This window comes from Sciurus vulgaris (genome assembly GCF_902686455.1).
Source record: "Sciurus vulgaris genome assembly, chromosome: 9".
NCBI lineage: Eukaryota > Metazoa > Chordata > Mammalia > Rodentia > Sciuridae > Sciurus > Sciurus vulgaris.
The window spans coordinates 62,517,148-62,539,004 of NC_136469.1; positions in this window are offsets into that span (position 1 = coordinate 62,517,148).

Here is a 21,857-nt window from a genome sequence, read left to right on the forward strand (position 1 = left end):
GTTATGGGGCTTTAATTTCCAGGATGCTGGTATGGGGAGTTGTGTGGCCCATTTCTCAATTATATAAGCAAAAGTGTTGAAATTAAAAAACTAAATTGGCTTAAGGTTAAATGGCAAATTGGCCTAAGGGTATATAGCAGTTGAACAAACACTTATTAGAGAAAAAAGAAGCAGAAGTTTTTATTTGTTTCAGTAAGGACAGTGAGAGATCCTGGCATTGGACCTGTGAGCCTCTCCTGTCTACCCACAAATCTCTGCTTGATAAAATTTCCATACTTGCTAGGTGGGAGTAAAAGGAAGGGTCACCTTTCCTCCTTAGATCCTAATCAAGTTTTACAAAACCTTTTCAACAACCTTAGGTCATCAATATTTCTCATCTACTCCAAATGCAAGTTGAAGGTTAAATTCCTGAGAAGGCTGAACTAAGAGGTATGAGGCTCCTTTTGCGCCCTATCCTTATCCACAGGACAGAAACTCTACCCAGGTACATCAAGTTGAGAATACTGATGTTTCTATTGTTCTGGTCTCGGCTTACTCTCAAAGCAGAGGTACCATGATAGAAGAGGAAAGATAAGAAGATCAGAGGCTACTCTGCTACCCAGAGGTTACTGTGCCACCCACAGCCCAGAGTAGTGGTTTGGAAAGTTTTCCCAGGATGAGAGACAGTTTATTTAAAAGAGTACTCTGAAGCTGTGCTGAAAAGAACTGTTGTTTTTGAAACAGTTTGGGGAAGTCTAAGCCAAAAGATTCTCTCAAAAGCAGTAGATCCTCTTAATCATCAACGAACCAATGGCCATCTTTACTTACCACAGATAATCACAGAAAGATACAACTCAAAAAAATCTACTAGGGATGAGAAAAACCAAAGACTGACCTCAGAAACTACCACTGTCTGAATTGGAAGAGACTGCTGAGCAACTGATGCCCCAGGGCACCGTTGAGAACAATAGAGCAATCAGCCAGTATTACTGGAGTCTACTGGGCAGAGGGTAATACAAAATGAAGCAGATGGTTTAATAAGAGATCAGGGAAAGAGACAATCAAAGAGAGTTCCATTAAACCATTGTGATCCCAGGGTGAATGCACACATGCCCAAGGCCGCATTCTCAGAGGAGCGACACCAAAGACTTCATACTGTGAGAAAAATAGATTTTGCTAAAGTAGCCTAGTTAAGTCAAAACAAATACACCATCACCACAACAAGCTTCCAAGGGATGGAAGGGGAATTGATATCCAAAATTCTTAAAATGTACTATGCAAAACATCCTATATTTAACAAAATAAATTAGGAGACAGGCAGTATGTACGTATACACACAAAAAAGCAGACAACAGAGATGGCTTATGAGAGGGCCCAGATATTAGATTTAACGGATAAAGAGTAATCATTATAAATGTGCTAATAGACCCAAAGGAAGCCATACTTCGGTGATAAAGTTATAGAAACACCATTTAATCAAATAATACTGAAATCATTAGAAGAATCAAATAGAAATACTGTACATAAAAACTTCAGTAACAAGAAAACTTCAATAACTGAAATTAAAAATTCATTATAGGACTCAACAGTGAATTTGAGTTGGTAGTGTAAGGTCCCCCAAAAAGGAAACCCCAACTCTGTCCCATGGATGGATGGCAACCCCAATCAACCGCAGGAGGCGTCACTTGATGCAAACCGCAAGAGGTGTTTATTCCAGCGCGCTGGGACCCAACTCCAGGAGTCGAGTCCCTAGCAGAAAATCTTGTAGGTTTATAAAGGCAGAAACCACACATCGGGAGGGGTCACACATGAAAGGGAAAAGGGGGACAAAGCTGCCAGGAAGTTTCAAAGGGGGTCTGGGTTTGCTGACAACATGTTTCACAATGTTTTACAACAGGCTGTAGATTCTGGTCAATAGTTTCTGGTAATCCTACTGTTTGAGCACTATCTGGCTATCAGGCTCAATTTACTCTTTTACTCTCTGTTTGGGAACAGAGAACAGCTTTAAGGGCTTTGTTCCCATTACTGGGAGGGAAACCTTAGGGAGTTGAGATAAAACAGACAGCTTAAAAAAATGTCCATTCTTTCAGTAGTAGGAAGAATAAGTAAACTCGAAGATAGATAGAGATTATGCAATCCGAATAATACAGAGAAAATAGAATGACAAAAAATGAACTCTTACATAAATGTGGGGCACCTTTATATGTACTAAACGTATAATTAAAATCTCAGAAAAAGAAAAAGAAAGAGAAATCAACAGAAGAAATATGAAGAAACAATGTCCAAGAACCACAAATGTTTGCCAAGAGACATGGACTTACACATTCAGGAAGTTCCACAAACTCCAAGTAGAAGAAATGAAAGAGATATACACCTAGACACATTATGATTAAACAAACAGTGGAAACTAAAGACAAAGAGAAAATCTGAAAAGCATTAAGAAAAGAGATTTATCATATGCTAAGTATCCGTGATAGGACTTATAGTCAATTTCTCCTCAGAAGCAAAGGAACAAAACTATCTTGCAAAAATGAAGAGAAAGTGAAGGTATTACCAGATAAATAAAACCGGAGAGAATCTCTTGTTAGTAGGCCAACTTTAGTAGGTGCACAAAACAAATTCTATAGGCTGAAAGCAAGTAAGCAGAAATAGAAATTATAATCCTCAAGAAAACCAGAAAGTACCAGTGAAGGTAATTAAGCAAGAATGTAAACGCATATTTTTTCTTTTTTTCACTCTTAACTGATTTAAAAAGCAAATGTGTGAAACAATGGTGATAGATGGATGATTATTGATATTACGTAGGTAGAGATAGAGATAGGGATATATTTTATTATTGGTCCAACAGCAAAAAGGTGTCTGGAAGCAGAACTATGTGGAAGTGAAGGAAATGATACCAGATGGAAATGACAAATAGGAAGTTAAATACAACAGACTCCAAAATATATACTTGCTTTCTTTTCTTAATGACTTTCACTGACATAACATTATAGAAAGCAATAATTATAATAATATATTTCTGAGTCTGATGTATATGTGTGTGTATGCATATGTATGCACAAATTTGGGGAAGAAGCAGTACAGATATATAGAAATAACACTTCTAGATCTCACTGTATCTGTGTATCTGGAATTAAGTTAGCATAAACAAAACTGGACTCTGATAAGTTAAGATGTAAGTAATCCCTGGGGTAACTACTAAAAAACAAGGAAAAAAAGGTACATTACCAAAGGAACTGACGTACTGTAGTTTGAACCTTAAATATCCCCCAAAGGTCCATGTAGTAAAAGTCTTGTTTCCTACAGAAATGTTGGGAGAAATCCTAGTTCTTGACTGGCTGCAGTGAACGTGTCAAGTGTGTAAACCTGCAGGGAGAAGTGTTCCGCTTCGGCCACCTAGGACAGTACACAACTCCCCCAATTTGACTCAGTGTTACCAAGGGAACCCGTATAGGAACCTGGTGGTCTGATCCCCTGTGGCACATTGTGATTGGGCAACCTATAAAATATATAGCTGTTCCCGCAGTAAATGAGTTTGCAAGCTGCTCGCCACAAATTTGCTTTCACCCAACTCCCAGAGTCTGGGTCTTGATTCCACGTCACTTACCCTGCATATGAGTTAGCCTGGCACAAGAGAAACTACACGGAATCACTATTAAAAGATGGTAGAACTTTTTTGGAGGGGTTACTGGGAATTGAATCAGGGGAACTCAACTACTGAGTCACATTTCCAGTTCTGTTTTGTATTTTATTTAGAGACAGGGTCTGCTGAGTTGCTTAGTGCCTCACATGGCTGAGGCTGGCTTTGAAATCATGATCCTCCTGTCTCAGCCTCCCAAGTCGCTGGCAGGTTCCACCACGCCTTGCTTCAAAGATGGTAGAACTTTTAAGAGGTAGTTCTAATAGGAGATCTTTGAGTCATTGGGGGCATGTTTCTAAAGGGGATTGTGTGAAACCAGCCCCTTACTCTTCTTTCTTTTATTTCTCAGTAAGAGGTGAACGGTTTTGTTTTGGCACCCCAGGTACAAAGCAATAGGGGCATCTAATCATGGACTGAAATCTCTGAAATCATGAGACAAAATAAACCCTCTCTCTTCATAAGTTGATTTTCTCAAGTTTTGTTATAGGGACAGAAAACTGCCTAACAGAAAATATTATACTTAATTAAAAAGTAAGCAGCAAAAAAGAAACTAAAAATGACATGAGACAAAAAAATGTAAAAATAGCAGAAGTAAATCAAGTAATGTTATGAATAATAACATTAAATATGAATGGATTAATCAATCCAAACAAAAACAGAAGATCTGGATAAAATATAAAACAAGATCTAACTATCTGTTCTCTATGGGAAAAACAGTTTATGTTCAATGGTACCAACAGGGGTAAGGGAAAGGGTAAAAACAATATTCCTCATGCAAATAAGTCCCATAAAAAGCTAGAGTGAATATACTAATATCAAATGAAATAGACTTTAAAGCAAGTTGATTCATTTTATTTGATCAACTTGATTAAGGCTCAACATTTTCTTTATCCCACTCCTTGGTTTATACCCAAAGGACTTAAAATTAGCATACTACAGTAATGCAGTCACATCAATGTTTATAGCAGCTCAGTTCACAATAGCTAAAGATTGTGGAACCAACCTAGACGCCCTTCAACAGATGAATGGATAAAGAAACTGTGGTATATACATATATATATATATATATATATATATATATATATATATTATTCAGCCATGAAGAATAATAATATTATGGCATTTGCAGATAAATGGATGGAATTGGAGAATATCATGCTAAGTGAAATAAGACAATCCCAAAAAACCAAAGGCCAAATGTTTTCCCTAATAAGTGAATGATGATATATAATAGGGGTGGGGGGATGGGGAGTGAGAGAAGAATGGAGGAACTTTAGATTATGTAAAAGGAAATGAGAGAAAGTGGGAGTATGAAAAATGGTGGAATGAGACAGACATTATTACCCTATGTACAAGTGTGATTACACTAATGGTATGAAGCCACATCATGCACAACCATAGAAACAAAATGATGTACCCTATTTGTGTACAATGAATCAAAATGCAGTCTGTAAAAAATTAAATAAATAAATAATTTTTAAAAATAATAAAATAAAATACAATGCAGTAGGAGTAGGATGACTGATAAGAATTCTTGACCTTCATACATTAGAGAGTGGTGATAAGAATCACAGTATAGTGTTAACATTTAAAAAACAAACTATAAAGCACTAAGGAAACATATTAATAGTATTGGTAATATATACAGCTTAAAACAATTAAACTGAAAAAAACTGATAAATAGCTTATTTTAATACTCCACTGTGATATAGCAAGCCTTATATACATTATCTGTGTCTGGAGAAATGTAACAAAATGCATGCCGTTTTACATCTCTTAAGAATGACTTAAACTGGGTGAGGTAGCGCATGTTTGTAATCTCAGAAGCTTAGGAGGATTGCAAATTCAAGGTCAGCCTCAATAACTTAGAGAGACCCTAAGCAACTTGGCAAGAGCTTTTCTCAAAATAAATAAAAAAGGACTTGGGATGTGGTTCAATGGTTAAGTACCACTAGATTCAATCCTTGATACCAAAAAAATAAAAATGAAAAAAATAAGACTGACTTAAGAATGTGCGATGATATTGAAGATGAAGTCTCAGAATCAGTTCTTCTCAGGTGTGTAGGGAAATCATGTCAAATATTATTAAACTACTTTAAGACTCAATAATAGCAAAATTTCCGATTTTGTGTTTTGACATTGAAAAGAGCTTTGTAGCCAACAAGTGAATTTACAAATAAAGCAATGTAAGAGGTTTTAAGTGGAGAATGACAATATGGGAAGATATTGCCTTGCTACCATTGTCACAGAGACTGTTTTTAGTATGAAGAGCAAGGTTTCTGAAGACTCTCACAATTAGTATTTATAGTCACTGCAGACTCTGGCTTCACCTGACTATTGGCACTGAGCTCCAAGCCTTCCAAATGTCCCAGCAAATAAAATTAGAGGCAGAATTATGATCCTATTTCTGCTTGATATTATGCATGGCCAGAACTCTGAATCTCATCTAGGTACTTGAATTTACTCTTTCCACTAGAAGACAGATGATTTCTATTCCCCTGGAGATTAAGAAGCCTCTGGTCATGTATTTTGCTTGTCCTTTCCCTTGATAATCAGTAGGAATTGCCCCACTCTTCTATCCACACTCCTTCTCCTAGGATCTTTGTCGATTCTCTTCTTTGGAAAGTTTTACATTAAAAATCTTATGCCTTCATTCATCTGTACAATTCTAAGATAGTTACCTTATTTGAAAACTTTAAAATATTGGTCTCATCATACATTTAGGCTTTGTAATTAGTCTGAGGAAATATAAAAGTTCATCTGATGACTTGTCATAAAATTTTGTAAGACTTAGCATTATAAAAGGAAAACAGCGTTTTTAATCGTTGACTGATGTAAGACTTTAGGCTGCTTAATTATAGGTGAATTATTAAAAAATAAATGTAGCTAAATTGAATTCAGATCAGTATAAAATATATTTTACTTCATCATGTTTGAATTTCTTAAATAATTCTTGAAATTAATTATTAAATTGTTCTAAATTACAAACTCCAAATGTTCAGGATTTCACATTATTTGATCATTCATACATTAGTTCATTCAAATACTGATTAAAATCTCAAATACTGTGGAAGGTATAAGCTACAATAACTAGAGTTGCTTTTTTACAGCAGTTCTGAAGTGAGGGTCGTGGGGGAACCATGTTATGTCACAGCTACATTGTGTGTATTAGAATGAATATTATTGTTCGAGTTGAACAGAGTAGCAAACAGTGTTTGGGATGAAGTTACCTTTCAAAATTATGAAAGCATTTTTTCTCAAAGACTCACAAGTGTATTCAGTTGCTTTATTATTTTTCTTCAAAATTTCAATGAAGTTATTCAGGGATAGCAATACTTTGATTAACTGTGAATGTCCTTTTCTCATGTTTCGATGTTCTCTTTGCAGAGTGTTAACTATAATCAAGTATAATTTTGTATGTAAGCCATAGATAGAAGAAACAAAGGGTTAGGGAAGAAGTACAGTGGTAGAGCATTTGGCTAGCATGTGTGGGCCTCTGGGTCCAGTCCCTACTACTGCCAAAAATATATATATGTATGTATATACATACATATATGTACACATATATACATATATAGAAGTTTTTGTTTCATATATACAAACTTATCCATGAAACAAATACATACATTTATGTATTCCTTATAAATGTATATATATATACTCACACATATATGTGTACAAATATATGTACTTATTATATATATGTATTCATACATATATAGATATGAAACAAGGACATCTCCTTTTGCCACACCAAATTTAGGAACTATACCACTGTAAGAATTCAAGTGTGTGAGATAATTATCTACAAAAGAAATTAATCTGTGGAATAACCTGGACTCTGACTTTGTTCCAATGAAATTAAGTCAAATATTCAAAAACAATGCTGAATCTTTCCTCTTGGTTTTCCTTTACATATGCCACATGATCAAAGATTTTCTTCACCACATTCAAACATTCAAAGGAAATGTAAATTATGTATTTGTGGTACTGCTGTGAATTTCCTGACAATCCCTTCCTTTTCAGTATACTGGAAGAAAACATCTAAATTTTAGTTTGGTTTGATAAACATAGTTTGGTTTCATGCACTAATTAAATAATTCTTATAGGTAAATGCTTCAGTGTCTTTAAATAAAATGTACCTAGAGTCCTGCCCCTGCTTCTTACCAAGATAGTACCTAAAAGTGAGCTGGATGCAATATGGAATGACCATATGTAAATATGGTGTTTCCTGAATAATCTTTAGACTCTGCTGAGGGGTGTCTGGTCTGCACTCCCTAATAAACTCCTGTCTAGGGGGATATTTGCCCTGGCATCTCTTTTTGAAAACTGCAGTTGTAAGACTTCTATGTTTTACTTCCCTTGGTTTAACAGGGACAGACAGTGATTCTGGTTGATCAGGTCTTACCTCGTTCTCCCCAGGTCTCTTGACCTTGTGTTGGCAGCTCAGTAAGACACTCCTTGTTACAAGAAGACTTTGGCCCTAGCATATGACCCACCTCTGAAAAACTCTCCAGGTTTTTATACTTTTCCATTTTAATTGCTTACTGTAGCAAAGTATAAAATTTACATAAAACATATAAATTGTTTGAAAAGTGATTATAAAACAAAGAGTAATGTAACTATCTCACAGAATTAAAAAAAAAAAAAAAAAAAAAACATTCCCCTACACCTTGGAAGATACTGTACACTTCTAGAAGCTACCCTCCTTTCCAATTCCAGAATTAGCTGTCATCCTGACAATTATTGCAGTTATTTAATGTTTTCTGATTGATCACCAAAATATACATCTTTAAACAATATAATTTAGTTTCCTTTTTCCTGCCTTTTGAATTTATACAAAAATATTTGAAACAAATTTTTGCATCTTGTTTCTTGTGGTTAATACAATATTTGCAAAATTCCTTCATATTGTTTCATATAGCTCTCGTTTACTTCTTTTTAACTAATGGATCACATTGTGTGAAAATATGAAATATACATTGAAAGTTAATTATATTATATCCCATGGTATGGTCACATCAAATAATTTTAATTCTTGATAGACCTTTTGTGTCTAATTCTGAGCTATTAAAAATGATGCTGCTGGAAATGTTCTTTGAATTATCCATGGGATGTTTTGAAAGCTGTCCTCATCACAGCAGAGATAAATGGGCAGAAGATGAACTCTGGGTAGACTCTGCTTAATTTGTGCTACATTTTACTTTAGTGTGCATTTAGTGTGCATGGACCTTGAAGGCTGGTGCTAAGTACTATCTTTGAGATGATTTCCTGGAGTCCTGAATGTTAAGATGAGTCTCTTGACCTTGAAATTTAGCTTATATAAAATATCTCCTCATCCAGGTAACTATCTACTGCTAGCTTCCCTTCTCTCAATATCTCCATGCAAATAGCAGTGTGATGCCACCCATCACAGTGAGACAACAGTCACAGGACGGGCCTCTGCTACCAGGAGATTACAGTCCATCTCCCTTCCAGCTCCCAAGTGTACCCAGTGATGTACACATCTAAGTTGATTCTACTGAAGATCTGAATATTTCTGAATTCCATTCACAGGTTGAGACGAGAGGTAAGATCAGATGCTGGAACAAGTATCTTGGTAACTGATTCACTCTCTTCCCCTTTTCTCCAGCCTGTCCCCCATTCCCACATGTGAGGACTGGAAGAGCTGACTACAGGCTTTTGGACTTTCCCTTCCTGTGCTTCTCCAATCCCTGTGGTAGTTACATTATGTCTTAAGTGAAAGTACATTTTTCCTATATTTAAGAAAACAAAATTAATGATAAATCCCCCCAGGCTAAAGCAATTTAAAACAAAGACTCTGCTTTCCAAATTTATTGTCTCTCTGCAAAATCTAATCTGACACTGCAAGCTGAGAAATGACTACTTGTTCTAGCTTGTATCTGTCTTTTCTCTGAAGCCTCAGAACCCACTGTTTTTAATGGGTGAGAAATTCACATGGTTATGATGGTTTACAGAATACTGAAGTACATTTGAAAGTGTTCCAAAAATATTTTTCTCTTCCAGTTTTATGGTGCTGGGGGATGGAGGAGATAGAGAGGAGAGCCTGCTATGCTTTATCTTCCTTTGGCTTCACATATTCTTTTGTTGAGTTTAAATTGAGAGGTCCTGTCTAAAATAACTAACTGCTATAGGTGAAAACTGCTTGTGAAGGCTATACAAATTCTATGTGATTTTTCAAAAACAATATATTAGAATTAAAAAATAAAAGCAGTATGAGTTCATAATATAGCTATTTTATTATTTACATATACCTGGTATATTTTAATACATGAGAAATAGCTTTAGAATTAGGAATGTAAAATTAAGGCATTCTGTAACACACTTCATGAGACTTCAGGAATAGCTTTTAAAATGTCCTGCAAATCTAGAGCATAATAAATAAAATTTATCCTCGGAAATTTTCTCTGTTGCAAATTGGGACAAAGCGACAACTACCAAGAGTTGTAAATTGTTATATTGTTTACTGTGTCTCAAACCAAATTTTACACTGCTGTGGAGTTTGGGCTAAATGGAGATGCAGGTGGGTGGAGAAAAATGTCCAGATGGATCCAAGAGGCAACCATCAACCTGAGTGAGGTAATTTAAGGTGGATGAAAGGCTTTCTTTATTAACCATGCAGAGAAGAACATTGATCTACGTTATATAAATTTGAAAATATCTAGGTTTTCCACTTTAAGAAGAAAATGGAGTCCACTATATCATGAAAAAGAAACATTGAATTTAGTTTCCACCTCCACAATTGACTCCGAACAAAGAACAAAACTAATCATCAATATAATTAAAAAGATAAACTAAATTGGTGCATGCAATAGCACTTGGCATCATACACTAGAAAATATTTAGTGAACACAGAGAAATTAATAATTGATAAAATAGAGGAATAAATAAAACTGCGTACCTTTGGAAAAAAACCCTAATATTTTGGCAATATTCTGCTCATATTTAACAATGTTGCCTTTAATAAAATAACATGAGTTGCCAACATGGAGCAATTAGGTCAGACAAACTAGGAATTAATTACTGTAGACAGGCCCATATGTCACAAAAGCATTGCACATGTTCTCCAAGCTTGAAGGGGGGAAAGATTTATTCTGGGAAAGCTCTTGAGATACTAACAGGGACATTGCTTGCAAAAGTTCAAATCAAAGTGACTTTGCAGAATTCAAATCATGAAGGCATGAAGTTGGATTAAATATAAATTAGATGGATTCTTTCTAGTTCTTATTAAGTTACTTAAAATAACTCAAACAATATCTACATGGTATAGTTCCAACAGTCACAATGATTTTGCAGGAGTCAAATTCCAAGAAGGTGTTAGCCACTAATTCCCTTCATCCACATATTAAACCTGGTAGACAGAAATGATTATTAGCAAATAATAATCTTTTGGTTGAACATACATAATCTAGATTCAAGACATGGCCCCAAATTTAGTTTCAACAAAAGATTATAAATCAGCCTCTGTGATTTTACTTACTGAATATTCTCCAATGTCAACATTTTAGTCCTTAAAAATCACCATCAATGCAAAAGGAAGTCAACAGTTTTCTATTAAACTGGCCCTTATGGAAGTTAAAGTTAGTTGCTTTGGACAGGACTCTACCACATTTCTAATTCTGTGAACCCATTTTCTGAAATTGAAATGGTATGGCTGTTTGCCATGTGAAGTCTTTGAGATGCTTTGTATTCCAAAAGGTTCATATTTGGGGGAAAATATTTCAAAGACATTGCAAACTGCTTGGGGGACCCAAGCAAGTAATGGAATTCCAATCCAGAATTATAAAACCAATACAACCACAAACATAAGTAATAATGGGCAACACCTACAATAATGATAGAGTGCAATAGGGTTGGAAGGGACTATGGAATACTGGAGGGCACTTTCTGATAGTTTCAAATTGTTGTCATACTGGAATATGAACCAGATGCTGATTTTCCATAATAATTTAACCACATTTAATGTATTATAATTGATTCAAACATTAATTCAAACACTAAAATAAAGAGCAATTAAAATCAAATGCCCTGGACTAAACAAAAATATTTTAGGACTGAATTCAGTAGTCACCAAATAAGTTGAGACTTTGACTTTGTGGAAATAGAAGATACCTTTTCTTATCTTTTAAAATATTGCAGTTATTTTTACCTAGAAGAATGGTTCTCAAATTTTAATTTGCATCTGAGTCACTTGAAAAGGGTTAAAACCAGGATTCCTAGTCAAATTTGAATATCAGATAAACAAGGTAATTTTTAGTGTAAGTATATCCTAAATATTGCATGGGAGATACTTGTGTTAAAATATTACCCACAGTGTTTATCTGAAAATTCAAGTTTAATCGGATATCCTGCATTTCATTTGCTAAACTTGGCAACTTTAGCTGGGCTCATTGGCTAAATCTGTAATCCCAGTGGCTGAGGAGTCTGAGGAAGGAGGATCACAAGATCACCAGCCTTAGTAACTTAGTAAGGCCAAGCAACTTAGTGAGATACTGTCTCAAGATAAAAAATTTAAAAAGGACTGGGGATGGGGCTCAGTGGTTAAGTGCTCCCGAGTTCAACCCCTGGTACCAATTAATTAATAAATTAATTAGGCAAATTTACATATCTGTAAAGCTTGTTAAGACACAACTGCTGACCTCACCCTACGTATTTCCACATCAGTAGGTCTGGAGCAGCCCCCAAGAATTGGCACTTAAAATTCTTTTATAGATGTTGGTGGTACTGCTTTTGAGAACAAGCACCCCAAACAAATGTTAGACAATTTTCTTTTTTATTAACTTAAAATTGTCTCCATTTTCTCTTTTAATCAAGTATTAGTTCATTTTTTTCAAATATATATTCTTTGATTTTTCCCAGTGACTGCAGGTTAGTGTTAAATATGTATTGATGATTCCATCTTACTTTAGACTCGGAAGAACCACTTTCTCTCTCCTATTTCCAGTATTATCTGGTAGGATCTTTGCCCAGTACTTTTGTATGTTCAGGCAATTTTATGCTTAACTATAAAGTTTTACTGAATCAATTTAGCTTAAAAAAAAATGAGTTCCTTGAGACAGTTGGGCATGACACCTGCTATTCCTGCAACATCATCTTTTTTCCCTGCTCAGAGTAAATGAGATGCATTAGTTGTATTTGAAGGGGTAGCAATACCCTCACATACATGAATCATGATTATATTGATCTGGCTATGCCATCCATGAAAACTTTCTCAGAATATTATCACAACTCCATCTTTGAAATTTGTTTTGCAGACTATGTTACTCCCATCTTTGTAAACGTTGTAAACATTTCATCATCAACGGCCTTGATTTTGGCAACCTCACACCTCATCCTAACCAGGTGTTTTTGCTGGCATCCACACTGCATGAGGCCATTTTTAGTCCTTGGCAGGAGGGCAATAGAAATATTAAGCTCTTTTGCCTCTAAAGGTCTATTATCATCACCATTGCAATCATGTTCCATTGCGGCTCATTCTTCCTGACTTGTGACCAACTGTCTTGCCTATGTTCTGGTCTCTAAAAAGGCTATGGAATGTGTTCTGCACTTCTTTTGTCCTGACTTCCTCCCTGGGACTCTGAGTCTTTGCCCCTGTTTCCTGGCCCATGTAATCATCTGCCTGTTTTCTCTCCTCTGCCAATCCCACAGCTGGAGCCATTTATTCACCACCTGCAGCACATCTCAGATTTTTAGCACACAGCCCACAACCAGAGTACTGTCTCTGGGCCTCCAGCCTCATAACCTATTGCCAGTCTGCTTGCCACCCCACCTCCACCTGTGTGCAAACCTCTCAATTATGCAGGCCACAAGCCTGCTCTGTCAACATGCATGCCCACCTCCTACTGACTTCAGGACCTGCCCAAGAATTACTAGTCTTTGGAGGTGGCTACTTAGTGATTGCCAATCTATAATTCTGATAATACACTCTGCTGCCTTAATTTTGTTTTATTCTATCATTGCTTTCCCAAACAATGTAAGCATTTGCACCACATAGCAGAATATTGTCTCCTAAAGAGGTAATATACTTAGAAGTGCAAAAGTAAACTGTTCACACTCAGCATCCATGCCACACAAAAAGAAATAATGAGAAATAACTAGCCATATTGTAGTTTGACCAGTTCTCTTTTATAGCTACAAATGAAACATAGCTCATCTCTGGTGGAGTCCACAAGAACAGGACTTTAGAGTCTAGCCAAACAAGGAATCAGGCTCTGTTATATATTGCTTAAAAAGGTCATTGTTTTTCACCACTGTGATTAAAAGACCCGACCAGCACAATTGTAGGGGAGGAAAAGTTTATTGGGGGCTCAGTTTCAGAGGTCTCAGTGCATAGATGGCAGGCTCTACTCCTCTGGGCTCAAGGTGAGGCAGGACATCTTGGTAGAAGAGTGTTGCAGAGGGAAGCTACTCACATGATGATCAGAAGCAGAGGGAGACTCCACCTGCCAGATACCAAATATATACACCCCAAAGGCACACCCCAATGACCCACCTCCAGACACACCCTACCTGTCTTCAATTCCCACTCAGTTAATCCCATCACGGGATTAATTCACTGATTGGATCAAGTCTGTCATAACTCGGCCATTTCTCCTGTAAACCTCTTGCATTGATTGTCTCACACATGGGCTTTTGGGAGACACCTCACATCCAAACCATAACGTCATGAATATTGAAAATTTTTCAAATTTTAGGACTGCATAGATAATTTTGGATTTATAATGAATATATGAGTAGAAAGCAGGAAGAAATAAACTACCTGCCTCACACCCTTGTTCCTTAAGTCTCAGATACATAAATGTTGGAGGAAAAATATCATAATGACTTATACATTCAGTGGTTTATTAACCCCAGTTACTTCCAATTATTAAAGTTTATCCCAAACAACAAAGTTGCTTTATCCAGGGAAGATGTAAGAATCCTCAGAAAGTACTTTATGAGTTCAGGATAACTTAATGCTAACCATTAGGACCAACACATATTCAGAGTTTCATTCTGCAACTTAATCTTTAGTGTATCTGGAATTATTCTTGCTACCAATAATTTCAGCTTCACATCCTCATGATAGATTTTTATGACATTTTTAATGACTTCTTCCTAACTAGACTCTTAGCTCTTGACCACAAAAGCCATATGTTGTTTATTCTTTTGCCCTCTACAAAATAATTCTTGTAGATATCCTTGTAGATATGATGGATCCTCAATAAATGATAAATGGCTGGTCAGATCTTAATTTTGGTACTAAAATATTTTTATTCTTCTTTGTGACCAGGGACAGGTTTTTCTTGTCAATTGAATGAACCATTGGATTCCTACTTGTCCTGCAGTAGGATTCCTGCCAAATGTCCCAGTTTCTCAAGGTCTCAGGCTCCTGTTTTCCTCTTCTCTATTTCCTGAGAAAGTAGAATAGAGATTTGGAATTCTAGCCCTCCAGATTCCTATGAAACTTCCCCTGCAATGCTTATTATACTATCACATTCCTTTGTTTACATGAATGTGCTCACAGGAGATTGTTGCTAGCTGACACACCAGCATGAGTGGAATCCCAGGGCTATGCCTGTCACTATTAGGTACTGTGTTGGTTCACTAGGGTGGCCTAATAAATTACCACACACTAAGTGGTTCAAAGGAAATTTTGTTATATCACATTTCTGAAGGTTATAAGTTTAATGTCATAATATTGCAGGGTAGGTCCCTTCTGAAGACTGTGAGAGAAGCTGTCAAGCTTGTCTCCTAACTTCTGGTAGTGTGCTGGCAATCTGAATATTCCTTGGCTTTCAGAGGACAGAAGTACTCTCTACCATCTTCTGTTTCTTTAGGGAACACTAGTCATATTGAGATTGACTTCCATTATGACATCATCTTAATTAATTACCCTATTTCCAAATAAGATCATAATTTGAGGTGCTGACAGTCCAGACATTCAAATATGAATTTGGGTGGGGAAAAAATTCAACTAACTAAGGCACTGTCTACACTATAACTTATTCAATTCTCATAACAACTCTGTGAGGTAAGTATAATCATCTGCATTAAATAAGAACTCTCTCTGGGTTCTACCTAACTAGAGTTTTCAGGCAACTCTGCTATGTCTGTGTTCGCAAAATGTATTGTCTCTCATTCATAGAGCATCATAAATTCAGCTTCTTCAATAGAACTGCTCCCTGACTGAGAACTCTTACTATGAACTTTTGTGGTTATATTTTATTTGTTATTGGTTTTCTGGGCTACACAATTGCTTGTGGGCAAGGTTGTGGGCAACTAGGTGAAAAGATAAGAAATAATAATTCTTTCCTAGGAAATCATGCCAGCTGACCAACTTTTTTTTTTTTTTTCCAGGTTACTTTGTTTTATTTGAGGGCCTATTTTACCTTGATAAAAGCAGTTTCAAACTTCATGTGTTTTGGAAGGAAAAAAATTATTTATCTTATGTTTGAATAAACAGAAAATCTCTGATAAATTTATATTATCACAATATGTTATTGATATTTAATATTCTTTTTTACAAAGTCATATTTGATAATGAGTTTACTCAAGTGACATTTGTTGGAGAACAGAAAATACTTTATTGTACATATGTCACTGTACTTTTTTCCCAGGGCCTACCTCAATAATCTTTTTGTAAGCAGATGATTTTTATAGAAAATTCTATTTTAATTTATATAACTTCTTTATTGATATTGAGAATATAAGAAAACAATATAAAATAGGCAAATATTGAGTGAGGCAGTGTTTATTATAGACTAAAAGATTTCATCACTAGCTATTCAGGTTAATAATTGGAGTGTAGAGATAAGAAACAATCATCTAAAAAGTGCAGTTTATGCCAAGGTATCTTCTCCATGGACTGTGTTAAAAGATGGGGATACAGAGATTCTTGACTTTTGATGAGGCTGCATTCTGATAAATCCATCCTAAATTGAAAATATTGCAAGTCAACAATGCTTTTAATACACTTAACCTGCAAAACCCTACTCTACCCTAAATATGCTCAGAACACTTCCACTGGCTTGCAGTTACACAAAAATATTCTTTCATAAAGCATATTTTATAATTATTCAATAGCTCATGTAATTTACTAAATACGTACTTAAAGTGAAAAACATAATGTCCATATGTGTGTGTTTTTGTACCATCAAAGGCAAAAAAAAAAAAAAAAAAAATCTCAAGTTGGAACATTCTAGGCTAGAGATCATCTGCAAGCAAAATTCCCTCTAATACAGGACTGAAGAGTACCAACAGCACACTCAGATGTGAAGTCAGGTTAGAAACCACGGAGAGCTCCATCATCATTAATTTCTGTGTAACAGAAACTAGGAGTACAAACCTCTCAGGCAAGAATAAATTCACATGGATAAGGAATAAAATACCATGAACTAAAATAGAAAAAGCTGCAAATAAGTGAACTATCTTCTAGAATAATTAGAGTAGATAGAGATGAAGTCTCTTACTCTATAACAACAGCTATGCATAGACTATCATAACAATGCATTCAAGCAGAGTGGTGGTAGAACTTCATACACGTGTGTGGAAACAAAAGAAGAAAAAAGATGAAGACAGACTGACTTGTGGTCAAGGGTTAACCCAGAGGATGAGAAAATGATAATTAAAGCTGAAACTACAGTGTCTTTTATTTATAATTTGGGATATATGCTGTATTTAAAATAACTCTTGGTATACCATATATGTATATTCTTTATTTTCCAACTTGGTTTTACACTTAGTTTCAGTTTTAGTGAATTTTGTTGTTGTTTTCTCAAATGTTCAAATGAGAAGTTTCTGTATTGTTAACTTACCAGGTAAGCCTTCCCTACTATGATTACTTCTTACAGAATTGTTTCCAGATTAATCTATTTCCACATTTAAATGATAGCTTGATGATTCCTTTTTGCTCATATTTATTTTTCCTTTCACCTCAAGCTTGGATTTAACTGTATTCATTTTTTTTTCTATCTTTCTCTTTAATGTACTTCACACAGTGTGTGTAATATGTACTAAATATGTGGGGGAGCTAGGAAATACTTTGTAAGGTTTGAAGTGAAATAATTCTGATTGAGTATAGGCAAAATGCAGTGTTCCTTGCCTTTCTAAATCTAAGAGCAATGAGGTCCTAACAGAAATTCATGTGGTCACTCTGAGGAGGGAACTGCACTGCTCCCTGTTGACCACTACCACACCCTGACTCAGATGCCTTCATTTAATGACCCACATACTCAATTAGTACTTGGTTGAGTACCTCTTATATGCCAGGTAAGGGGCATACAATAGTGACTAATACATATGGAGCCCCTACTCTGCACACACAGAATTTATAAAGACAAGTAGATAAAAACCTATAATATATTTCTACATTATGCTTTTAATTTTTAAGTAAATGCTATGATGGGTATTTATGGCTTATTAACAGCTAACATAGCAAATATACCAAATTCATATTTAGGAACCAAAATTAACAGTCAATAAGACAGCTATCCATTCTCTAAAGTATATAAAAACATAGTTAGGAGATACTTAGGCAAGTGGGAGAAGAAGGGCATGAGGAAGACTTCTTCTGTGGTCCCACTGAATTGGGTACTCAAACACAGAGAGCCAGACAGAGTACACTGTGGAACTGCAATGAGGTCCCAGGGATGAAGACCGGAGTGTGCAAAGGAGAGAACAGTGTCGAAGGATGATGATAAAAAGGGAAGTAGGGACCAGAGTACAAAGTTTTGTGCAAATTCATATCCTAATCTGATTGTGTTCTGCAAAAGCCATCACTCAGGCTGGTTTAATTCAATGATGAAGATGCTAGACTGAAATCACTTGGCCAAAAGAGAAAGCAATTGCTTTTGCCATGATTTCTCTGCAAAGTATACATATTCTGCATGATTCCAGCTTCCCCAGGTCCCTCAACTTGGGTCCCCACTCCTGACAGGGAAGTCTCTGCAGTAGTTTCAGTTTCTTCCAGGAACAACTGTCTCGGTTCTGGTGACATGCTCTTGTCCACACTGCTATAGAGTGGCAGGGGCTTCCTATTGTTTCTCCCCCAAATTTCTTATTGCCTCATCATTCCTTGTTTCTTTAAATTTCTTTCCACCTCTTTGAAACTATTTGCTGTATTTTCTTTTCTCCTTTGACCTGTCTGTGTGGAGCTCATTTTCTTGAATGGAATCCGTATGATAAAAGAAATTAACAGGCTGCGTTAAAGAGAACCAGAGATTTTTTCTGAAAGAGTTGATGATAAATAAGATATTTCAAGTTGGGCATATCACTTAGTTGTGTATTTACCTCGGAGTACCACATTGACTGTCAATATTTGAAGGATCCTCCTCAACCTGCTCTTTTCTTTTCCAAAAGAATTACGACCCGCTTATATGAATCAATCTAGGGAAATTATCACAGAATTATGGGATCTGACCAAGTTAAAGAATATGACTTTAAACTTCCAAAAGCAACAGTTTGCAGAATATTGAAGAATAGAGGGGCAAGGTTAGTGGCAAGAGGACTAGTTAGGAGACATCTGGGAAAACCTCAGAGAGAGAAGCTGGACTATGTTACCTGCAGTGGACCTGTAGATGCATGCATGGCTTCCATCCAGAGAAGATGGTAAGCTCTTGTTGCGTTAAATTCTGGGAGGGGTGAAAAGGGAAAGGTATTCAAGGTGATTCCCATCTTAGCATTTGACTGAATGACAACGCTATTCACTGAGATGGAAAATACAAGAGGAGCAGGAAGCAGGAAAGCAAGTGGAGAATTCAGTGTTGGGATGCTGAGTGTGCGTTTCCATGGTACGGCAGTGGAGCTGTTCCGTGCTACTTGGTGTGCCGGTCTGGAGCTCAAGAGAGAATTCTGTACTGAAAGACAGGTGCAGGAGTTACCACAGTGTAATCAAAGCCACAAATGTGCAAACTGTTGCTTTTGGAAGTTTAAAGTCATAGTCTTTAACTTGGTCAGATTCCATAATTCTGTGATAATTTCCCTAGATTGATGCATATAAGCGGGTCGTAATTCTTTTGGAAAAGGAAAGAGCAGGTTGAGGAGGATCCTTCAAATATTGACAGTTAAAGACTGAGCTGTCTATCTTTCATGAATGTCCATTTCTAATTCACTTAAAACTTTCCTTTTCTCTACCTCTTGAATTTTGTTTGCTGAAGGTTTTGCTTATGGCTTATGATGACCAGCAGGCTTCTAAAAGCCCCTCCGTGGAGATTCAGGTAAAGCAGCTATACTGTCTTCCTGGGGACCTTCCCCCACCCCTTTGCTCCTAAATATTTCCTTTGACCACTTCTCATCAATGTGAAGTGAGTGGCTAAGTCTCATGAGTAACTGTGTTTCTTTCAGTGTCTTGTCCTTCCCCAACATTTTGGAGACAGCAGAACCACAAAGTGGAAGATTCTGATCTCAGAATGACTGTGTGCAGAGAAAGCGTCCCACTTACTAGAAACTTCCTCTTTGAATGTTTGCATGGAGGAAACATAAACCTTTATTGGTTAAGACATACTTTTTAGTTGTAACTTTTACAGAGATTTAGCTCATACCAAGTAATGCACTGCATTATTTCAGTTTCTTTTAAATTCAGCTCGATTCTGACTAGTCTTACTCTGTGTATCTTTTAACACTTCCCAAGGGACAGGATCCAACTGGCTTTGTAAATTACCATCTGACAAAGTATTCAACTCTGGGACAGATTTTCCTTCCAATCACCTGGTCCCTCTTATGTTCAGCTGTGAGTGACTGCCTTAAGGTTAGTAGCAGATTCTTGGAATTGATTCTGGCTGTGAGAACAGGGTCAAATGCAATGTGTGTATTCTCTTTCTGACCATTTTGCTCAGAAGAAGAGTTACAGTTTGCCCCAGTTTTCTTGGAGGAAGGCCTGATATATGCTCATTCAGTCAGTATAATCACTAAGACTACTCCTTTTTACTTTTTGAAGTGTCCCAGATCGGAATATAACTTAGACAATAATAACTTTATTCAACAAAGGCTCACCAACTTTCTCTAGTGCTAAACAGATTCCTCTATGTAAACTCCATCAGTATTTAACACACTGATGCTCAAATCTCATAATTAAGTCAATTAAATATTTCCTGGATTTGGCCCCTTCATTTATTCAATCTCACTTTTCATGCTAGATCCCATCCTTATCACATAGACGGTCAACTTATCATCCTAGGGGGCTCCCCTACCCTCCTTGGGCAACCAATTATCAGCGTGTTGGTTCAAATGGTGCTACCTCCTACCTCAACTCTAGGGTTGCGCCTGTGGTCCAGGCAATGTTGGTCAGAGGCTCAGATTTCCCTGGTCAATCTGATCTAATGAGGTTTGGGTCTGTGACCTAAGCAACATCAATTATGGCTATGCCTACAATTTTTGTTACAATAACAGGGAGAGTTATTTCCTATATTAGAGAGAAGGTAAGCCAGTAGAGACATAGACAGTCAGACATATGGACAGAGACAGATTGAGATTCCTGATAAACATGTCTAAATGAGTTCTAATATTGGACAACTCATAAAATTTTTCAGAATTGAATTCATAAATTCATTATCTTGCAATTTAAAAAAGTTATGATATGTGTCTCTAACTTGCTTCTTTGTGCTTCTGCACATGCCATTTTCTCGCCTGAAATGATCCCTTTCATGCTTTTCTCAATCCAACCTTCTTTCTTTAGGATAAGGTACAAGTACTCATCTGTCTTCAGAGATCCTTTTCTGACTAACCTCATTCCACTGTAATCAGTCATTCACTCTGAAGACATTAGCCTTTATACACAGTTCAAGCTGCAAAGCAACAGATGCTTGTTATTCTGTAGTAACTAGTAGCTCTGTTATTAGGGAGAGAATAGCAGCAGCATTCCATTATGCACTACAGCCTTTCTAGTAAATTGTAACAATGGAACTAATCAGTATAACACCAGTGTGTATCAGAACTCTTTCATTTAAACATGACAGAAATTCAACTTGTACCAAGTTAATTAAGGAAGAATCCAGTGACTTGCACACCTGGGAAATGCTAGTAGAGAATTCAGTGAGGGATGGAATCAGAGGTTCAAATGAGAGCACGTTCCCTCTTTTTCCATCTCTCAGCTCTCCTGCCCTCTGTATGTTTGCTTAATATTACAAATAAGCTCTCCAAGCGAGGAATTTGGCTATCACCATCCTTTTAGTTTAGCCATTAAATGTAGTGTGTCAAGTTAATTATCATCTACAAGTCCAAGGGAGGACTCTAATTGACC